At 39.5% G+C, this 22,100-nt stretch overlaps 1 long non-coding RNA gene across 2 annotated transcripts in view; it reads left to right on the forward strand.

Annotated features, from left to right (window-relative positions):
- The window catches only part of LOC123791837 (uncharacterized), a 414,294-nt gene that overhangs the window by 240,307 nt on the left and 151,887 nt on the right, over positions 1-22,100 (forward strand). For both annotated transcript variants that reach the window (XR_015725950.1, XR_015725949.1), the window contains exon 2: positions 5,977-6,068. This is a non-coding gene — a long non-coding RNA (uncharacterized LOC123791837). The remainder of the gene's footprint in view (positions 1-5,976; positions 6,069-22,100) is intronic.

The raw sequence follows: 22,100 nt of genomic DNA on the forward strand, positions 1-22,100 counted from the left end.
CTGATCCAATGTGTCATTCAAAGCCATTGTTTCCTTATTGATTTTCTGTTTAGATAAAGTCCCCTACTATTATTGGTATTACTATCGATTACTTCCTTAATGTTGGTTAACTGCTTTGTGTATTTAGGTGCTCCCATGTTGGGTGTGTAAATATTTATAATTATTATATCTTCTTTTTGGATTGTTTCCTTTATTATTTATAGCGTCCTCCTTTGTTTCTTGATATAATCTTTGTCTTAATGTCTATTTTGTCCAGTATAAGTATTGCTACCCCAGCCTTCTTTTCACTTTCATTTGTATGTTAAATGCTTTTCCATCGCTTCACTTTCAATCTGCTTGTGTCCTTTAGGTCTGAAATGAGTCTCTTATTGACAGTATATACATGGGTCTTGTTTTTCTATCCATTCTGTTATGTTATGTCTTTTGATTAGAAAATTTGTTATATTTACATTCAAAGTAATTAGTGATAGGTATGTACTTAGTGTTTTTTTTTTTTTTTTTAAACACTTAGGGTCGTTTTTGTAGTTCTTCTCTGCCCCTTGCTGCCCTCTCATGGTTGGCTTTCTTTAGTGATACACTTGGATTCCTTTCTCTTTATTCTTTGCATATGTGTTAGTGTTTTTTGTTTGTGATTACCATTAGGTTTGTATATAACATCTTCTGCATGTAGCAGTCTATACGAAGTTGACAGTCACTTATGTTTAAACCCATTCTATACTCCTCTCCTTCCCCCACCAATGTTACAGGTATATGGTGCCATACTGCACATACTTTCATGTTTTGAGTCCCTTGACTGATGTTTACAATTAATTTTTGCTGCTTTTGTGCTTATTTTCTTACTCTTACTAATGGTCTTTCCTTTCTACTCAGAGTCCCCTTTAAGATTTCCTGTAGGGCTGGTTTATTCATCATGAATTCCTTTAACTTTTGTTGTCTGGGAGCCTCTTTCCTTCTATTCTGAATGATAGCCTTGCTGGATAGAGTATCTTGGCTGTAGTTTTTGTTTTGTTGTTGTTGTTATTGTTATTTGTTTCAGCACTTTGAATAGATCATGAAAATTCAGCTGAGAGCCTTATGGGTTTCCCTGGTATGTAACTGTTTTCTCTTGCTGCTTTTAAAATTCTCTATCAGTATTTTTTGCCATTTCAGTTACTGTGTGTCTTGATGTGGACTTGCTTGGGTTGGTTTTTGGGGGGGCTGTCTGTGACTCCTAGATCTGAATATCTGTTTCATTTACTAGATTAGGGAAGTTTTTAGCTATTTCTTCAAATAAATTTTCTGCCTCCTCTTCTCTGTGTTCTCCTCATGAATCCCTATATTGTGGGTGTCACTTGATGATGTTGCTGAGTTCCTAAGTCTTTTTTCATTTATTATTAATATTTTTTCTTTTTCCTGTTCAGTTTGATCAGTTTCCATTACTCTGGTCTCCAGGTCACTGGTCCATTCTTCTCTTTCCTCTAGGCTCTACTATTCCTTCTGGTGTATTTTTTATTTTATTTATTGAGTTTTTCAGCACCAGTTGGTTGTTTTCCATCTCTTTTTTTTAAATAATAATATTTTTTTATTATGTTAGTCACCATACAGTACATCCCTGGTTTTTGATGTAAAGTTCCATGATTCATTAGTTGCGTACAACTCTTTGTTAAGGGTCTCACTCAGCTCTTTCCTGAAGTCCAGTGAGTATCTTTACGACCATTACTTTAAATTCTCTGTCAAGCATGTTTTCTTATCTGTGTTCTTTTTAGCTCTCTTGCTGTGAATTTTGTCCTGTTCCTTTATTTGGGACATATTCCTCTGTCCCATTTTGTCTTACTCTCTGTGCCTGTTTTTATGTGTTCTGAAATCCTGCTCTGTCTCCTGATCTTGACAGTACTGGCCTTATGTAGAGAAGGTCCTTTGGTGCCCTGCAGTGTGATCCCCATGTTCACCAGAAACCGGTGCTTCAGAAGTGTGTCCTGGGTGTGTTCCTGCATCCCGCTGTTGTGGCTGAGCTGCATTTGCCTTCAGTCCATGAATCTGCAGCTGCTCTCTTTGCCTGTTGCGGGCAGGGTTTGGTCATCGTGTTGTTAGTGGGTCAGTTTAGGGCTGCCTTGGACTTGGGTTGGGTCAGAACAGGTGTTTGCCAGAGCTGCAGTAGCAGCAGATTGCAGGGCACTCTCCCTATGTTGTCCCCTCAGAAGCTTTTGTTGGTTGGCAGAGCCTCCAGTGAGCCCAGGTATCTGCCCCCAGCCCGCTGCTGGGGCCACAGTCTGGCAACTGTGGTTATCTTTCCCTCTTCTCAGGGCATGAGTTACCTTTGAGTAGTGCTGGCCCTTTCAGGGTTGCTTTGCACCCTGCCAGGTTTTGGCACCTCTTTGGATCGTCTCCTTCAAGGACATGTTGGAGAGAGTGTCTGCAGGAGAGGGGAGGGGTGGGGTGTGGGGTGACAGCAAGTTCTGGGCCTGTCCACTGAAGAAGGGAACCTGCAGCTTCCCCAGGAAACTACCTGCCCAGGCCAGAAGCCTGCAGGAGCAGGGTTTGCTGTTAGCAAGCTGGATGGAGAGTGTTTGTCCTGTGCTAGTTCCTACAGATGTCAATGTATCTAGGCTTGGGGGGCGAGGCTGGGGGAGTGGTGCTTGTCAGCGCTTTGGTTCTTAGAGAAGTCTCCTAAGATCCCTGCCCCTCCAGCACACACTCTGTGATCAGTAAATAAATTTGCTCCCTGTATACCCCAGGCACTTTTCAAACTGCGGCTTCTGTGCCGTATCTCTGTTGGGATGTTATGCTGTCTCTTTTCAGGTGGGGACTCAGTTTTCTATTGCCTTCCAAGCTCTCCCAGAGCAGAGCCAATGATTTTTGAAGTTCCAGGTATTAAGCCCCACTGATTGTAAGAACTTGCAAAGTTAGGCCCCTTTGGTTTTCTTTTTTCTTTTTTCTTTTTTCTTTTTTTCTTTTTCTTTTTCTCTTTCTCTTTCTCTTTCTCTTTCTCTTTCTCTTTCTCTTTCTCTTTCTCTTTCTCTTTCTCTTTCTCTTCTCTTCTCTCTTTAAAGAATTTATTTATTTGACAGAGAGGCAGGCAGCGAGAGAGGGAACACAAGCAGGGGGAGAGTGGGAGAGGAAAAAGCAGGCTCCCAGCGGAGGATCCCGATGCGGGGCTCGATCCCAGAACGCTGGGATCACGCCCTGAGCCGAAGGCAGACGCTTAACGACTGAACTTAATGACTGAGTCACCCAGGCGCGCCCCCCCCCCCCCAACTTTGGTTTTCAAAGCCAAATGTTATGGGGATTTATCTTCCTAGTGCCAGGCCCCATACCTGTGGTGCCGGTGCAGGGTCTGCTCCTCTCCCCTCTCTCCTCGCCTGAGATGTCCTCCTATTCTGTGTACAGGCCTGTGGATCAGTTTGGCTCCCAATCACATCTCTTCCCTTCTTATCCTCTTTGATGTAGCCTCTTCTCTACATTTAGCTGTGGACAGTCTGTTTTGCCAACCTTGAGGTCATTTTCTGGTTTATTTACTCTTCTGTGGGTGTTAGCTCAGTGTAACTGTGGGAAGAGGTGAGCCTAAGATCCTCCCACGCTGGCATCTTCACCAGAAGTCCCCTGACATATTTGTAAAGGTTACTTTTGAATGCCACGTGGGAAAGACTCTGTCAAAGAGAAAAAGTGTGATACTCAAATCATTTATGTAGGCTGCAGTGGCCAGCGGCTCAGACCAGGGTGGTGGCAGTGAATAGGTGGGAAGTGGTTGGATTCCGGATAGATTTTTATACTAGAGCTAATAGAGTGGATGCATGGTGTATGAGAGAAAGGAGTCAAGGATGCCTGTGAGGTTTTGGACTTGAAATACTGAAAATTTGAGTTAACTGAGAAGAGGAGGCTGCGGTTGGGAGTTAGTTGTTTTCTTTTGGTGGGAGAAAGTCAGGATTTCAATTCTACACAGGTGAAGTATCAGATTTCTGATAAACGACCAAGTGGAAGTATTAGCAAGTAGTAGCACAAAGTGTGTTCCTATCCCTCTAATGCCCCTAAAAGATACTTAGTTGAGATAAAATGCATTAAAATGTAGGAAAGCTGAACATGGAAACCTAATGCTAACTAATTCAACAACAGCTATTTAGCGGGTTAGATGGACACCATGACAATAAGAAATTAGATACACGTACCGATGGTGCAATCCTGCAAGGTAGGTTTTAATCAGAAATTTTACAAAAACATTTGCATTTCCAAGGCCTATCTGCTACTTAACATACACTATTCTGTATGTATACTGAAATTGGTTGAAGAAATCTAGTGAGTTAGTTACAAGAACTATGACTACATGCTTTTTTCTTTTCTTTACTGTGATAAGTAACTTTTCTTAGTATGGTACCTTTTTAGCTTTCTGTATATTTAGTATCGTAGACTGGCTTACATCTCTGTTCGGCTGCAATTAGTTATGTTGAATATTTTCATGTAATGCTCACTTTTCTTTTGAAAAACCAATATCCATGATGATTACTCTTGAAGTTATTTTCTTAAGACATTTTAGAGGCCATTATCATGCAAATTGAAAGGAGTAATTCCAGGCCCTATATTTTAAGAATAAGCAGCTTTTACTAAATGGTTTATTTTGATTTTTCTGGAACTGTAACATTGAAGGCAAACTCCAAGTGTCAGCAGCACTTTCATTGGGTATTTCGAGAGCTGTTTCCTTGGGTAATGGGGAAGAAGGCAGCACTTGGGAGGAGGATGGAGAGCCGGCGGTTCCCAAGGAGCCTCTGAAGTGGCAGGCAGCCAGCTGGGGGGAGGATGCAGGGTGTGGGGGTGTGAGGAAGCTGCAAGGGGGAAGGAGGTGTGAAGAACAAGTGGAGATGGTAGAAAATGTTCTGGAAGGCAAAAGAAGCAAGCAAGGAAGTGGGAAACAAAGGCTTAAGGACAGCATTTGCATAGTTAGTGGCCATACACTTGGATATGGTTGAAATTTCATTTGGCTCATTGGCATGAAAATTATATGAGGAAGCTCATTTCACAACCAAGATGAATGTGGCAAACATTGTTTTAGCACCTATTGGGTGCAAGGCACGGTTCCAGGGCTTAGGACCTGATAACTTTGGGGCTGCTATTTAGCGCGCTACCGCATGTTTGTAAATCCGATTCTCAGAGTGGTATCCATTTGCCTTGGGCTGATGAAATAGACTCCGAGTTGGAGAAACCTGTGGCAGATTCCCTAAGGACTGAAGACCACCCTACAGGGTTGTGTGGTTGACAGCCTGGTGACCTTTCTTCCTCTTGAGTTCACATACCTCCCTGCTTCACTGTGTGTCGCCAAATTTCCCCCTTTTTGTATTTCTATAGGAAACACCTTCCGTGCAGAACAAAGGGCAGGTTAGAGTACAGCAAGTGCTTGAATGGAAACAGAAGATAACAATAAGAAGTGGTCCAGGACAGGTTAAAGAGGTAGCTGAGGGCCTGCTCATGGAAGGCAGGGGGCCCTAGATTAAATACATTTTAGAACCAAAAATAAAAATGAGTCAGATCTTACTGAAGATTACGTTGGTTGTTTTGCCTTAGTAAATGTGGTAACAGCTTACAGTTGCTGAGTGCTCCTTGCCAGGCATTGTTCTAAGCATTTCTATGCATTCATTTACTTGAGACTTAAAAAATCCTATGAATTAGATAATATTCTTATTTTACTTGACATATGGGAAAACTGAGGCATAGGAATTACATAACTTAAGGTCACTCAGCCTGTAAACTGGATTTTTGATAGGAACGAAGGGAAGCTGGTCTCAGAACTGATACCCTTGGCTTCAGTGGCACCACGTATCACCTAGTTTTGTTCCTTTGTGCATTCATTTTGCTGTTTCTTTCCTCCCTCCGAGGTAGCTTCTAGCTCTTGAGGGCCAAGAGTTATGCATGCCGGGTGCCAGCAGCCAGAGCTGCTCTCAGCACGGTGATGTACGCTTTGTGCTGTCCTCATGGCTGATTGAGGCTCCTTTTGGTTTTATTTGTCACAAGGCCACTATGAAGGAGCAACCTGAGTTTCACTAAAGAGGAATCTGGAGCCGATAAAGGAAAGCCTTGCAAACAACAACGTGAACCTCCGTGTGGTAAGTAACAGCCTTTGTGGCACTTACAATGTGTTGACTCAGCTCTTGGTTCCTGGCTTCAGGACTCACAATAGAGGTCTTTTGATGGCCCATGTGGCTTCATAGGCCACATTTCACATTTGACTTTCAGAGCGTGACTGTTGACACTCCTAGATAGAAATAAAGGAAAGCATTAATGCTTTCATTTAAACTTCATCTCCAAATACCTTCTTGGATAAAATTATTAGAAGATTTAAATGTATAAAAGCAAAACTCTTCTAAGGTACATCTGGGTAGAGGGATTTGAAGAAGGGCAACAAGAAAGAGATGCTAAAATTAGGATGAGTAAGCAATTTGTGCAAATCGAATTATGTTTTTCTTTTCCTAGAAGTTTTGTGGAGCTGCAATCTTGATAACATGCTCACGAGGAGATAGAAATAATTAAATGAGCATAAAGTATACCATCACCAGTTGAAGTGCTAGCAACATGTAAGAGAATTTGCTTCATACAGGAATGGGACACAGAGAAGGAAACACACACACACACACACACACACACACACACACACACACACACACACACACACACACACACACACACACACACCGGCCCTCAGCTGTAACACAGTATTGTCTTGAACCTCCTTCCCACTTAGCTAGCTTCCATAGTTAAAATAGCGCATTCTACAAGGCACTGAGGGGTCAAGATCAAGGAAGCTTGTCTCTTCAGAAGTTCTTATCTCATAGCATTTCACGATCTACCAGGTAGATAGGTGTGAAATTCAGATATTGCCAACTAGTCCCAGACTTTCAGGTGTCTGCTAATAAATCTTTCAGTCCATTTATCTCCCCCTTCTTTTGTTCCAAGTACCAAGAATCCCAGTTTATATATGTTCCAGAAGACAGTGGAAAAATATCACCTTATTTTTTTGTATTTTGCCTTTTAAGCAGCTTTGTTTAGGTATAATAAACATACAATACACTGCACAGTTAATGGTGTGCAACTTGACATGTTTTGACATCTACATCAGCAAACCATCACCACGATCAAGATAATGAACATATGCAACACCCCCCCAATTCCTCATGCCCCTTTGTTACCCCCCTTTCTGACACTCCTACCCGTTCCAAGGCATCAGCTGCTCTGCTGTTTGCTACTGTAGATTCTATTTATTCCAAACCGTAGGAAATAGAATAGAATTATGTACTAGGTGTTCTCTTTGGGGGGTTGGAGGTAGTGCTGAGTCTGATTTCTTTTGCTCAGATATTCTTGTAAGTATACAGTGTTATCTTACGATAGTTTTCACTTGAATTTCCCAAATGGCTGATGATAATTGAATGTGTGTCTCCTTGGGTGCAGTGTCTGTGTAAATCATTCATCTGCTTTGTATTTGGATTGTTACTATTGAGCTTTGAAAGTGGTCTTATTTTCTGTATGTATAGTCCTCGTACAGATACGAAATTTGTAAATGTTTTTTCTCACTATGTAGCTTATCTTTTTATTTCTTGAGTCTTAAAAAGAGAAGTTCTTAATTTTGATGAAGTCTAATTTACCATTTTTTCCACTTATAGATTGTGCTTTTGATGTTGTATCTAAGAAATGATTGTCAAAGCCAAATTAAATTTTTTTCTCCTATGCTTTCTTCTAAAACTTTTGGAATTTCAGAATTTTGGTCTATAATCCAATTGTAATTATTTTTAGTTGATGGTACAAGATGTGGACTGATTTTTTCTTTCCTTTCTTCCTTTCCTTTTTCCTTTCCTTTCCTTTCCTCCTTAACCTTAAGCCCAGAGGCGATTAGGGAAAAGTCGCAGATCTTTGGTTGTCATTGAGATGAAGATGCTGGACAGATATTAAAGTCTTTTGTCTTTCAGTGTAATTCATCTTAATTCTGTTTATTGTAAGTGTGATTATTAGCCATCCCTTCCTTAACCTGAATTTTTTTTTCAACATTTGGACCTTAGAACTCTAAACTAGTAGTAAGAGACATAGGATTAGGGAGACAGAAGGCCAAAACAGATCTTAAAAATTTACCTACTCTGGTTCTCCGGCATCCAGCAAGACAGCTTTTTAAAATTGCTTTTTACAGAAGAGAATCTGTGTCATTGTTAAAAATGTTAAATATTAATAAAGAGAATGCATTTTAAGATTTCTAGACTTGTGATAATTATACACCAAACAAGTAAGGAGCAAACAATTACAGAGTGTCAAATATGTTCCTGGCACTGCTACTTAGAGAAGGAAAACTGATCACGTATGTAATGAAAATAAAAACACACTGCATAGTCATATTAAATGTGCCTGTATGGGCACATAAGGTATAACACCTATTTTCTGGTAGTTTAAGTTATAAATCAAAGATACCCCGTGAGTTCTCTGAAATGAAGGTAGGTTTTTCGTTTGTTTTAAATATGGAAAGTATCCTTGGACTAATTGTGGTAACTTGGAGTTCTCCTCTCAGGATTGCACCATATGAGGGGCGCCTGGGTTGTGCAGTCGGTTGGGCGTCTGACTGTTGTTTTTGGCTTGAGTCATGATCTCTGGGTACTGGGATCCAGCCCGTTGTTGAGCCCTGTGTCTGGCTCTACACTCAGTGCGGAATCTGGAGATTCTCTCTCCCTGTCTCTCTCTGCCCCTCCCGCTCCTGCTTTCTCTCTCTCTCTCTCCCTCTCTCTTAAATAAATGTTTAAAAGAAAAAAAGAAGATTCCACCATACTCAAAACCTTTCCCAATCATTGTCTTCCTGTATTGGAACCTTCCAATGGAACTTAATTTATAATGGAAGAGATAGCATATTTAAAATGATAAAAGAATTTTTGTGTAGAACGAAATCAAGTAGTAAACAAGGCATATTTTGATGCTTACTTGGAATAAATTGAGTGACCAGTCTTTTTTTTTTAATAATTTTTATTTTGTTTTATTAGTCACCATACAGTACATCCCTAATTTTTGATGTAAAGTTCCATGATTCATTGTTTGCGTATAACACCCAGTGCACCATGCAATACGTGCCCTCCTTAATACCCATCACCGGCCTATTCCAGTCCCCCACACCCCTCCCTTCTGAAGCCCTCAGTTTGTTTCCCAGAGTCCACATTCTCTCATGGTTCATTCTCCCTTCTGTTTACCTACCCTTCATTCTTCCCTTCCTTCTCCTACCGATCTTCCTATTTCTTATGTTCCATAAATGAGTGAAACCATATGATAATTGTCTTTCTCTGCTTGACTTATTTCACTTAACATAATCTCCTCCAGTCCTGTCCATGTTGCAGCAAATGTTGTGTAATCGTTCTTTCTGATGGCTAGTATTCCATTGTATATATGGACCACATCTTCTTAATCCAGTCATCTGTTGAAGGGCATCTCGGCTCCTTCCACGATTTAGCTATTGTGGACAATGCTGCTATGAACATTGGGGTGCATATGGCCCTTCTCTTCACTACGTCTGTATCTTTGGGGTAAATGCCCAGTAGTGCAATTGCTGGATCACAGGGTAGCTCAATTTTTAACTTTTTAAGGGACCTCCACACTGTTTTCCAGAGTGGCTGTACCAACTTGCATTCCCACCAACAATGTAGGAGGGATCCCCTTTCTCCACATCCTCTCCAGCAATTGTTGTTTCTTGCCTTGTCCATTTTTGCCATTCTAACTGGCATAAGGTGGTATCTTAGTGTGGTTTTGATTTGAATTTCCCTGATGGCTAATGACTTTGAACATTTTTTCCTGTGTCTGTTAGCCATTTGTATGTCTTCATTGGAAAAGTGTCTGTTCATATCTTCTGCCCATTTTTTGATTTGATTATTTGTTTCCCGTGTATTGAGTTTGAGAAGTTCTTTGTAGGTCTTGGGTACCAGTCTCTTATCTATAGTGGAGTGACCAGTCTTCTGAACGTATTTCTGTGGTTTGCCTTTGGATCCATCTAAGTACAGTTCAGAAAAAGGAGTAAAGGATTTTTAACCTCTGTATCTACATTAACAGCACAATTAGTTGCATCATTATGCAAATACTCCATAGGTAATGGTAGAGCTACCCAGGTACAGGAGGGGATTCCTTCCTCCTACCTGAGGGCAGTGAGACACATCCAGGGGAGCCCTAGTTTCTGAACAGAGATTGAAACCACCAGTGCACAGGCTAATTTTCAGTGTCTTCGCCTGGCATTCAGGCCTCACCATGGTCAATTTTCTATCTCCAGTTCTCTCCCACCTCTCCCCTTTTCTGATTAAACCACATTCAGGTGTGACCCGCCCTTACTTATGACTTTCTCATTTTATGAGAATTTAAAACAAGATTATGTATAGACAACTTTAAAAACAACAGTCTTTCTAAGGATGATCAAGGAATTGACTTCAAAATCCTGGAGAAGTTTCTGATCTAATTCCTACCTAGGAGACTTAAAACTTTATCAGACTTCTCTACTGTTAATCCCCAAGACTTGTGAGGTTGATTATAGACTTGCTAACAACTAAGTTGTCTGTATTTAACCTTACTTTAAATGGCATCCCTACAAAAGAAGAAAGTCATGAGAAAAAGGTGAGAGATGCCTAAACATAGTGCATTCAGGAAAGAAAGTGGACCAAATTTCAGCTGGTGGCCAAGTGAGAGAGAATGGCTGGTGAATAGGAGATACAACTCTTGGTGAGGCTTGAAAACTATATGAAGACATTTAGAATTTAGACTTGAGGACTATTCTACATCTCGAGACTTTTTTCTGATACTTGTTTTCTGTTCCTTGTAAATAGTATTATTTAAATATTCCACTAATGCTTGGTTTTTACTCTTTGAAATTAGGAGACATAGATGAGCCAAGACTATTTTAAAAGATACTGCACTTAACAATGAATAAATTAGCCTGTAGATATTTACTGATTTGGATAAATATGAAATAAAGTCCACAGTAGCAGCACAAGCCATGTGTCGGATCTGGTTCAGGGGGCATACTGGTTGAGTGCATCACATCCAAAAGTGTAGTTGTCCCACACTACCTGTCTTCACCGCCCCTGTCCTCTGGCCAAATTCCATGTATTCTTCTGTTCCTGCCTCTACCTATCCACTCACTGTGTTGGCCATTTGATTATTCCTGACTCCCCTAATGTCAGCTTCTAGATAGCAGGATTACCGCATGGGCCAGTGAGTCCCTGGATGGGCCACTGCTGCTGACCATCTCTTCTGGTTAGCTGTGAACCTCTGTTTCTGCCCAGTGGGCCGCTCAGAGAGTGGCTGCTAGATTCAGCTTGGATTCAGTTTTCTAATAAAACTTACATTTAGCCAAAGATTATTGAAAATTGTGATAGGAGAGGACAGGAAAATTAATATGTAAGTGGCTGAAAACCAACTTTCAGGACTTTGAAATAACTTAATAACCACTCCAAATTAAGTGTGTGTATGAGAATGTGTGTGTTCATATAAAATAACAGGGATCAAATCAATGCTAAAATATTGGGAATTCTGTAAAACACAGAACACTTATTCCTGGCCAACTTGTCATCCTAAAAATATCCAAACCGTTGAGGATCTTTCTGACCTGCACGGATGTTAAATGTTGCCTGCCCTTCCTCTGACACTTCCCCAAGGCTGACACTGTATATCTTCTCTTTTCCCTGATTATGAATTCCACTCACCCAGCTACCCAGGAGGGCAGAGGAATAGCCACAATATTATCGCTGGCCCATGGAAAGCATCTGGGGAGTTTCTGTGGCCATTTAACAGATGGCTGGAGCCAGCTTCCAGTTTAAATTCCAATAAAGGCATCAGGCATCACCTCTTGGGGAAGTGTTAAAGCTAATTTCTAGAATTTTGTTTTCAAATCGGCATCCATCAAAACTTTAGACGTGCCCACAGGAGCTGGTAAGAGCCTGTGCTGTATGTGCTATGGAGTGGCCTTCCCTTTCTGTAACCATTATTTCTGCAAAAAAGCAATTACCAGAAATTAGGAGTGAGATTATTTCTGGAGGTAAGAGAAATGTTGGCTTCATGTATGTGCTGATAACAGAGGCATAAGGAAAAGGAAAACCACCATCCCCAAATACACCCTCGCCTTGAATCCTGAAAACACTTAGAGCTGTTTTCTTTTATATTTGGCATATTTCTCCAATAAAACACAAATGACCTTGAAGCACAATTCATTCACATAAAATCATTTATTAGATCCTTTTTTCAGGGGCAAGTGATGGAGAGAAGCACCCTTAGTTTGTAGGTCAAGTTCTGCAAATGGTTTACATTTTTAGCACATTTTACCAATTATAAAACTTTTTACATATATCACCTCATTTGCTCCTCAGAACAGTTATTTATGACAAATGGGGCAGGAATTCTGTTTTACAGGTGAAGAGACTGAGCTTAGAGACATTAACTGATTCACCCCAAATGACATAGTGAATAAAGAACAGAGAGAAGATTCAAATCTGGGTCTTCTGACCCCAGTTCTTGTATTCTTTATTTATCTCAATTGAAAATTTGTTTTGGGGCAAGAAAGAAATAGAGGTCCGGAGCAAAGCAAAGCATCTGAGGACCTCATGGAGGTGGCGGCAGGGCAATGAGAAAGAGGTCTCCAGCTTACTGGGAGACAGTTGGACAGGAGATGACCAGGGCATACAGCATTGAAGTAATTGTTACGTCTAGATATGGTAAGCCAGATGTCCAGAGAAATCCCTTCTTGTGCATAACATGTAAATATTCTTGATAAGCTATTTTTGAAACATGTTTTTAAGTACATTAAAGTACTCTACAGGGAGTGAGAGTTTGGGGAGGAAAGTGGTAAGGAGAGGAGGCCAGAGGTGAAGAGGAAGTGTTAATCCAGAGTAGCTTTGTCACCAGCGTGTTTCCTGGGGGGAAATTGCTGATTCCTAACAGACTGGATTTTAAATAGTGTGTGCCCTGGAGCTATACGATCATGTCTGGGACCTGAACAGGTATGAAATTAGACCAGAGACCCTCCTGTAAGGGAGAGAACACCAATGGATGACATCTTGATGGGTGAATAAGAAAAAAGAGCTCTGTGGAGGCAGTAAAAAAAAAAAAAAAAAATCTCTTTGATTCCTGCTAGAAATCCATCCTCACATGAGTTTAAAAGTCATTAATATCTGTGGTGAAAAACCAAAGGTCAAAATTAGCAATGATCTTTAATTGGTAGACCTTCATCGACTTGGCAGAAGCAAACTGAAAGCTTTTCTGAAGAATTATGAGACTGAGCTCCAAGAAACCTAGGTTCACAATAAAAAAAATCTCTAACATGTGAAGAGATAAGCTAACGTTACTAAGAGTCCACAAGACACACTACAGAATAAGACCTGAGGAGACAGTTCATACTGGAATTTTCAGACAGAAATTAGAAACAGATGTTTTACATGATTTAAGAAATAAGAGGTACTGAAAATACGTAGAAAAACCAGAAGAATATAAAAAGTGACCAAAATGTTCTAAAAAGAACTAAGTGGAACTTCTAGGTATAAAAAAAAGTAGTAATTAAAATTAGAAACTTAGGGAATGTGATAAAGACAAAAAAAATGGCATAAATTAATCCACATGGATATGTATTAAAATATTGGCTGAAAAAGTAAGCTTTTCAGTAAGCTCTACAAGAGTAAACATATAGAATGAGAACATTCATATCAATATATTACAATGGATTAATATATAGATTATTTCATGAATTCCTTTTCAGCTATGTCACATACCTTAAGTATATGAGTATGTAAAATATATACTATATAAATATATGTACTCTGTATATCCATATAGTCCTATATCTATATAGACATATACACACACACACACACACACACACACACACACACAATAGATAAATACAGGGATATATAGAGAGATTACAAAGACTAGGAAAAGAAAGAGCAACACAATTTATGATATGGGGTTCTGGGGTTACATCTCAAAATTGGGAAGTACGAAACTTGGATTTCAAAGATACTGATTGTATTCTATTCTAGAAAGTTGGGAGATAAATGGCTTCAGTTATTTTTTTTTTAAATTGAGATCATTGACATACGTCATTACTTTGGTTTAGGTATACGGCACAGTTATTATATATACACACACGTGTATATGCTGCAAAATGATCACCACACGGTTACATTCCTTATGTTGAGAACTTTGAAGATTTATTTTTAGCAACTTTCAAATGTGCAGTGCATTATTAACTACAGTCACCATGATGTACATCATCTCCCCATGACTTCCTTTACAACTGGAAGTTTGTACCTATTGACCACCTTTACCCCTTTCACACCCTCAGAACCCCTACCTCTGGCAACCACCAATCTGTTCTATGAGCGCAACTTTTTTTTAAAGATAACATGTATAAGGCAGATCACCTCTGACTGTCTTTCCAACTTACTTCGTTTAGCATAATGTCCTCAAGTGTTGTGTCCATCAGTGTTGTCACAAATGGAAAGATTTCCTTCCCTTTTTATGACTGAATAAGATTCCATTGTACGTATAGACCACATTTTCTTGATTCATCTGTCGGTGGGCACTTAGGTTGTTTCCGTGTCTCAGCTATTGCAAACAATGCTGCAGTGAACATGGGGTGTAGATATCTTTTCAAGTTAGTGTTTTGTTTCCTCCAGTTAAATACCCAGAAGTAGAATTCTGGATCAGATGGTAGTTCTGTTCTTAATTTTTTGAGGAACTGCCATACTGATTTTCATAGTGGCTTCACCAATGTTCATTCCTACCAACAGTGCACCAGGGTTCCCTTTTCTCCACCTACTCACCAATGCTTTTGTTTCTTACCTATTTGATGATAACCATTATAACTGGCGTGAGATTTTATGTCATTGTGGTTTTGATTTGCATTTCTCTCATGATTAGTGATGTTGAACACCTTTTCATGTACCCGTTAGCCGTCTGTAATATGTCATCTTTGGAAAAATGTCTGCAGAGCTCCTCTGCCCATGTCTAATCAGACTGTTTTTTGCTATTGAGATGTAGGACGTTTTTATGTATTTTGGATATTAATCCCTTATCAGATATATGATTTGCAAATATTTTTTTCCCACTCAGTGGGCTGACTTTTCATTTTGTTGATGGTTTCCTTTGCTATGCAGAAACTTTAGTTTGATGTAGTCCCACGTGTTTGTTTTTGCTTTTGTTGCCTTTGCTTTTGGTGTCGAATCCAAGAAAATCATCGCCAAGGCCAGTGTTAAGGTACTTACCACCTGTGTTTCCTGCTAGGAGTTTTATGGCTTCAGCTCTTACGTTCAAGTCTGAACCATTTTGAGTTAATTTTTTTTTTTTTTTAATGTATGGTGTAAGGGGTCCAGTTTCATGCTGTTGCATGTGGCTGTCCAGTTTCTCCACCATTTATCAAAGATACTGTCCTATTGCATTGTGTATTTCTGTCTCTTTTGTTGTAAGCTAATTGACTGTATATATGTGCGAGTTTATTTCTGGACTCTGTTCTGTTCCATTGATTTATATGTCTGTTTTTATGCCAGTATTCTACCGTTTTGATTACTGTAGTTCTCAGTATAGTTTGAAATCAAGAAGCATGATGCCTCTAGCTTTGTTGTCTTTCTCAAGATTGTTTTGGCTATCTCTGGGGCCTTTTGTGGTTCCATACGAGTTTTAGGATTGTTGTAGTTTGGTGAAAAAAAAAATGCCATTGGAATTTTAATAGGGATTGCACTGAATCCATAGATTGCTTTGGATAGTATGGACATTTCAACAATGTTAATTCTTCCAGCCTGTGAGCAGGAATATTTTGCTATTTATTTGTGTCTTCTTCAGTTTCTTTAATCAATGCCATTAGTTTTAGTTATACTTCATTTAATTATGAAATTATATATACACCTGAAATGTATATTAATTAATAAATATGGTATTTACCAATTAAGAGTGTACATATAAAAGTGATTTTAACTCTGGTGTAAGGCTGGAGGTGGGAAAGAAGAGTGACTACAGTTGGAATTGAGTGGATATTGAACAATGGCTACAATCCATTGTCTGCCTATGTGGTGCCAGGCACACTTTTCATACATTTTGTAATTTTTAAAGTACCCTGCAAATAAATGCTGTTGTAAAAGTAGGTGTTAATTATCAAGGGAAATCGATACTCAGGACTGACGTTATGTCCCTAAAAGCATACAGCATGAGATTCAGAACTAGGTTTATCTGGTGGCAAAGCCAGCTCACTTTTGCCGGCACCTAGCTACAGTCCATGCTGCTTTATCACTTTGCTCAGGTATTAGTAGTAGAAATGATGAATGGTGGAAGTAAGTGGGAGGGAAACAGGCTATTCTATATACAGTCCAGCAGCCAACTCTTGTGACCTGCAGTGTTTACTCAAATTGGGAACCCAGGGAAAAATGAAATTTTCCATTCTGCTGAAGATAGCCCAAGATTGTTCCCTCAAACCAGTCAGCTAAGAGACCTGAAACTCCCCATGTGTTGCAATCACACTTAGGATTCACATTTTCAGGATTCCAGCCACCTGATGTAAGGTATTGGTCAAGGAGTAGACGGAGTCTATCTGCAATTCCTGCAAAAATAAATGCTTTAAGATTTATCTCACAGGTCTCCTTCCCACAAAATCCGTGTATGTGTACCTGAAGGGAGAGGCAGAGTGAGGCAGAGGGGAAGAAATTAGCTGAAAGAAATGGACAGGAAATTTGTAAAACTAGAGGACAGTGATCATTATAGGAAATCAGATATTTTATCCTATTAATGTGACCTCTTTTGCCTTTTGTCTTTAAATGATTAACAAGATGAAACTTGTAATAACAACATGAACCTTCACCGCAAGAACTAATCTAGAAGTAAGCATAATGATTACTCATCTCAACCCCCCATTTTAAAGAGGCAAAACCAGGCTCAGGACCTCATCAAGGTAGCATGGCTACTAGGTGTAGGCCAAACAGGGTGGGGGAAAAGTACAGAGTGGAAATCATAACTCCAAATTCTGCTATACTACCTACTGTTTCCTTTGTACCCTACTTCCATCTGATGAGAAGAAGAAGCCTGCTGCTCACTCATACCTCAGTCCCGAACATTTTCCAGGAATGGAGGCCACAAACACCATTTACCAGATACGGTCCATAGTATGCTGGTCAATCAGCCTCTGAAGTATGGAAAACGGGGACCAGGCCTTGTGCAGGATTTCTCCATTCCCTTTGAGAGGAGAAAAGTCATAATGCTGAAAATACGGGGCCCATGTAATGAATGTCTATGACCCACGAGCATACTCAATTAAATCTCTCAAGATCCTAAGCACCTCTTCACAATGTATCAGGGAAGCTCAGGCGAGGTTGGACCTGAAGCTCTTGGCACATCACAGTACAGCATCAGCCTTTCAGCCATAAATCATAGATGAAGAGGAGCGAGGGTGTCTTTTCCTTCTTCTTCTTTTTTTTTTTTTTTTGGTTGACATATGCAAGGTGGATATTCTCTCAAGACAGCCCTTTTATGAATTACTTAATACAGCAAAATAACTGGTGACCAGAGATTCCTAAGACGATGATTTTCTAATTTGGCTTTGGTGTAGCTGCTTTGTTAGCAATACTATAATACATTACAAACAACAAAATGCCACTTACTCAAATTTTCATCAAATTTCTGTTTATACAGAATACTTACCAGAAATACAGTATCTCCTTACAGTACATCCCTGTCTCTTCTCTGAAAAACTAACATACTGGATTTTTCTCTCAGAGGCCAATGCCTTATTCATTAGGCCACTGGGGCTTCTTGGATTGTCTCCAAACCAGACATTTGAAGAAAATACTAGCACTCTTACTTGGCACATATTTCATATGTAAAGAAAGTAGCAGGAAAGAATCGGTTCACAAATCCAGGTGGGCAGGAAGCACTACATTTGTTCACTTTCCTTAAAATGTGCCTATTCCTCTTTATTGGTGGAAAGTTCAAAACCATCATTCTGGGTTCCTTGCACCTAGGGATGGATGGCATAGAATGCAGAGGTTTTCCAAGCCCAAAACATTGGAAAAGCTCTACTGTAAAGCTGTCAGGTTATGCTGGGTCACTCACTGCCCTGGGCTACATGGACTTTTCCTGTGAACACCCACCTCTGGTTTCTGTGCCCTGCCCGTGTTAAGAATCTCTGGCAAGGATGGGACCTGGAGGTGGACCATAGAACCATGTCCTTTGGCTTTTGCCAGTTCTCCAGAGAGAAAGTTTCCAGAGGGTGGGAAATATTTCTTGCTTCTTAGGGACTCACAGAGCTTTGGGTCTTTCTGAGACCCAAAGAACCTCTTTCCCAGCCTTGTCGCTTGTCAAAGGCACACTTTCTGTCTGCTTCCCTAAGGTGAGCCACAATTCCTGAGGCAAGACAGTGAAATGAGCAGGGAGGGAAAATTAGAGGCAAGAAAAGGAAAATTTAATAGTGTAATAAATCATTCTGCCATAATAATATCATGCTTATAAATTGGTATTTACCTCTCAGAGAATTTTTGAAAATTCCACAGAAGGAAATCAAGGGTGAAATTGTTTGATTTTCTTTTTATATGGAAAACAGATGCATGGGTATATGTGATACATACACAGATTATTTATATATAATGTATAATATATGCAAGTATATGTACATGACATACACAGGCTATAAATATATATAAAATATGTGTGTGTGTGTGTGTGTGTATATATATATATATATATATATATATATATATAATTACATTTGTGTTTGTATCTGTTATAGGGTCATAAGTCCCTGCCAAAGTATCAGAATGTATTTTTGTCTTTTCGATATAATCTTGAGTTCTAGCACTTGTAATGTAAAGGATTAATAACATTTGAGAACATCATTCTTCTTGCCACCTTAGCTTTCATTTTTTCTTTTAAATTTTGACTAATTATAGATGTGTTATGTACGTATACATGTGTTTCATTTATTTTAAAAATTCTTGTCATGTAAAAACTTGGCTTTAACAGAAAGGTTGGCCAGACACATTTGATGCCTCCCTCAATGGAGAGCACTGCACTGGGCTTGATGGAGGTCTGTGATATGGAAGGCATGGTTCTAAGCCAGGGGAGCTGTCCATTATCAATCAGGTTGGATGGGTAGACTCTTGAGAAGGGAAACATACAACTCATGGTTGAGGAAAAGGTAGAAGCCAGAATGGGTATTAAAAGAAACAGAAAAAGTGTGAAAGGCAAACTGGGTCAAGACATGCAAATTTGATAGAGAAGCCAGAAGTACAGTTGCATTAAGCGTACCAGGGATTTTGAAGATCCCAGAAAGTATGTCCTTGGAAACCCTGGGGTCTGTCTCAAAGCTTTTGGCAGAGTAACTGTTGAAAGTATTTTATTAAAACAAGTCTTCCTCAGAGAAACCAAGATGGATGACTCAACTGCTGTAGTCTGGCAATCAGAGAAGTAGAGTATTCCCTGCAAAACAGCAAGGAGCACTTTGACCTTTATCCAGTGACCTGAGCAAGCCATTGCCTTTGGAAGTAGTGGTCAAAGGAGTGCAGGCATAGTAGGTAAAAAGCCCTAAGATCACAACTGAAGGAGCCCGATTATCTGGTCTGATCCTCTGACTTTATACAGGAAAGGAAACTGGGGCTCCAACAGGGGAAGTGAAGTATCCAAAGGTATGGGGTTCATTAACCGTGAGCTAGGACCAGAACCCAGATGAAAATACCTCTTATCCCTTTGAGCAATGTTTGCAACAAGGATTCCCTGGCTTTTGTCTAAAGGAGAGTGAAGTCATTTCTAGATTAAGTGTGTCTATGTGGGGGGGCGGGAAGCTTACTACTTAAGTGACAGCACTTAAGGATTCCAGTTTTCTGGAGGTTTATCGTGCTTGGGAAGTAAAAACAAATAAAAGTAATAAATCATTGACTAGATTATCTAAGTGACTTGGGGGAAAAAAAGTTAAAAGAGCAAGCATCAGTATTGTGCTTAATTCATGTCATACTTTCAAAATGTTTCTTTGTGTTTTCTGGAATCTCTTAATGTTGTCTCTTGCTTTGGAGGAAAGCCGAGGCTTTTTTTCTCAAGATTGATTCTCCGTCAGACTTCATTAAACCATATATTGAATTGCATTCCTGAATCCTCTAAGTTCTACTTTAAGTAGATTCCTATTGTAACATCCATTTCTTTTAAAAATAATTTTCTGAACCCTGACATTGTCACTCAGAGCACAGGTTTGATAATAAATGACCAGTCTTAGGTATAAACATATCTTCCATTGTGGGTGTAAATACAACAATTTATTGGAGAATTGCTGTCAAAAAAGGCAAATAATTAGAGCTAATTAAATAGTTCAGCATGAAAATATGCACCATATGATATGATATGCCTTAAAATTCCCTGATATGTTAGCTGTCAGTTTGGTAGATTCACAAAAATTGTCTGCTCTTCACAAGTTAATAGAAGCCAGTGGTCCTTTCCATTATTACAGCAGTTGTAATTTTCTGCGTATTAAGTGACTGTTCTGGTTCTGTAGAAACAAGAAAGCATTATTAACTCTGAAGCCCAGGTAGATCAGAGCATTACTAACAAATCTAGAGTTATTCTGATTACAGTGTCTAAAATTTGAAAATCCGGATGATATCTTTAGATGCCACGAACCAACACAGAGTTTGAGGTATTTTAGTAACATTCTCCCTGCCAGCTTAGAGTGTAGCTTTGAAGAAGTAAAGTTCTGAGGAAAATGAAATGGGGAATTAGGAAGAGCCTAGTAATTTAAATCCACGTGTAAAACAGCTACTCACCAACATTCCAAGCTCCCTGAATGAGGTTTTGCTTGGCCCTGGGAATCAGCAGTTCCCCACTAGCTGGGTAATCACAGGCATGCCAGCTGCTTGATCTTGCTGTGCTTTAATTCCTCACTTCGAGAAGTGGGGTTAATGAAAGAATTTCCTTCACAGGGTTCTTGGGGTTTAATGAGTCAGGACTGGTAAAGCACCCGGAACAAAGCCTGGTTTGCAGGAGAAATCAGTCAACGCTGGTTCTAAGCCAGGACAGAACACTACCTCCCCTTGTAACCTTTGACACACTTCCGGTGTGCTCTTCCGCAGTCAGGTACCTGACTGCCTGGACGTAATCTTCAGCAAGCCCCTTTCTTAGGACCTCTGTTTCCTTCTCTGTAAACTAACTGGCTGAGAACATCACCAATTTCTCAAATGTCTAATAGTAGTTAAATTAACTTAGTAATTGTGACCAGCATTTTTTTTTAAAGTTTTTATTTAAATTTCAATTAGTTAATATACAGTGGAATATTAGTTTCAGGTGTACAGCAGTAATTTAACACTTCCATACGTCACCTGCTGCTCATCACGACTGCCCTCCTTAATCTCCGTCATCTATTTAACCACCAATCTCCTCTCTGGTAACCATTAGTCCTCTATAACAGAGTTTGTTTCTTGGTTTGCCTCTCTTTTTTCCTCCCTTTGCTTTTTTGTTTTGTTTCTTAAATTCCACACATGAGTGAAATCAGATGGTATTTGTCTTTCTCTGACTGACTTACTTGGTTTAGCGTAATACTCTCTAGCTCCATCTGTGTCATTACAAATGGCAAGATTTCATTGTTTTATATGGCGGGGTAATATTCCAGTGTGTGTGTGTGTGTGTGTGTGTGTGTGTGTGTGTGTGTATCACCTCTTCTTTATCCATTCATCAGTCAATGGACATTTGGGATATTTCCATAATTTGGCTATTGTAGATAATGCTGCTACAAACATTGGGGTGCATATATCCCTTTGAATTAGTATTTCTGTATTCTTTGGGTAAATACCTAGTAGTGCAATTGCTAGGTTGTAGGGAAGTTCTATTTTTAACTTTTTGAGGAATCTTCATACTGTCTTTTACAGTGGCTATACCAGTTTACATTCCCACCGACAGTGCAAGATGGTCCCCTTTCCCCACATCATCACCAACACCTGTTGTTTCTTGTGTTCTGACAGGTGTGAGGTGATATCTTATTGTAGTTTTGATTTGCATTTCTCTGATAAGTGATGTCGAGCATCTTTTCTTCTTGTCTATGTCTTCTTTGAAAAAATGTCTATTCGTGTCTTCTCTCCAATTTTTTCATTTTTTAAATTTTATTTTTATTATGATATGTTAGTCACCAT

This window comes from Ursus americanus, chromosome 10, assembly GCF_024610735.1.
Source record: "Ursus americanus isolate L20-20 chromosome 10, mUrsAme1.1.p, whole genome shotgun sequence".
NCBI classification, from domain to species: Eukaryota; Metazoa; Chordata; class Mammalia; order Carnivora; family Ursidae; genus Ursus; species Ursus americanus.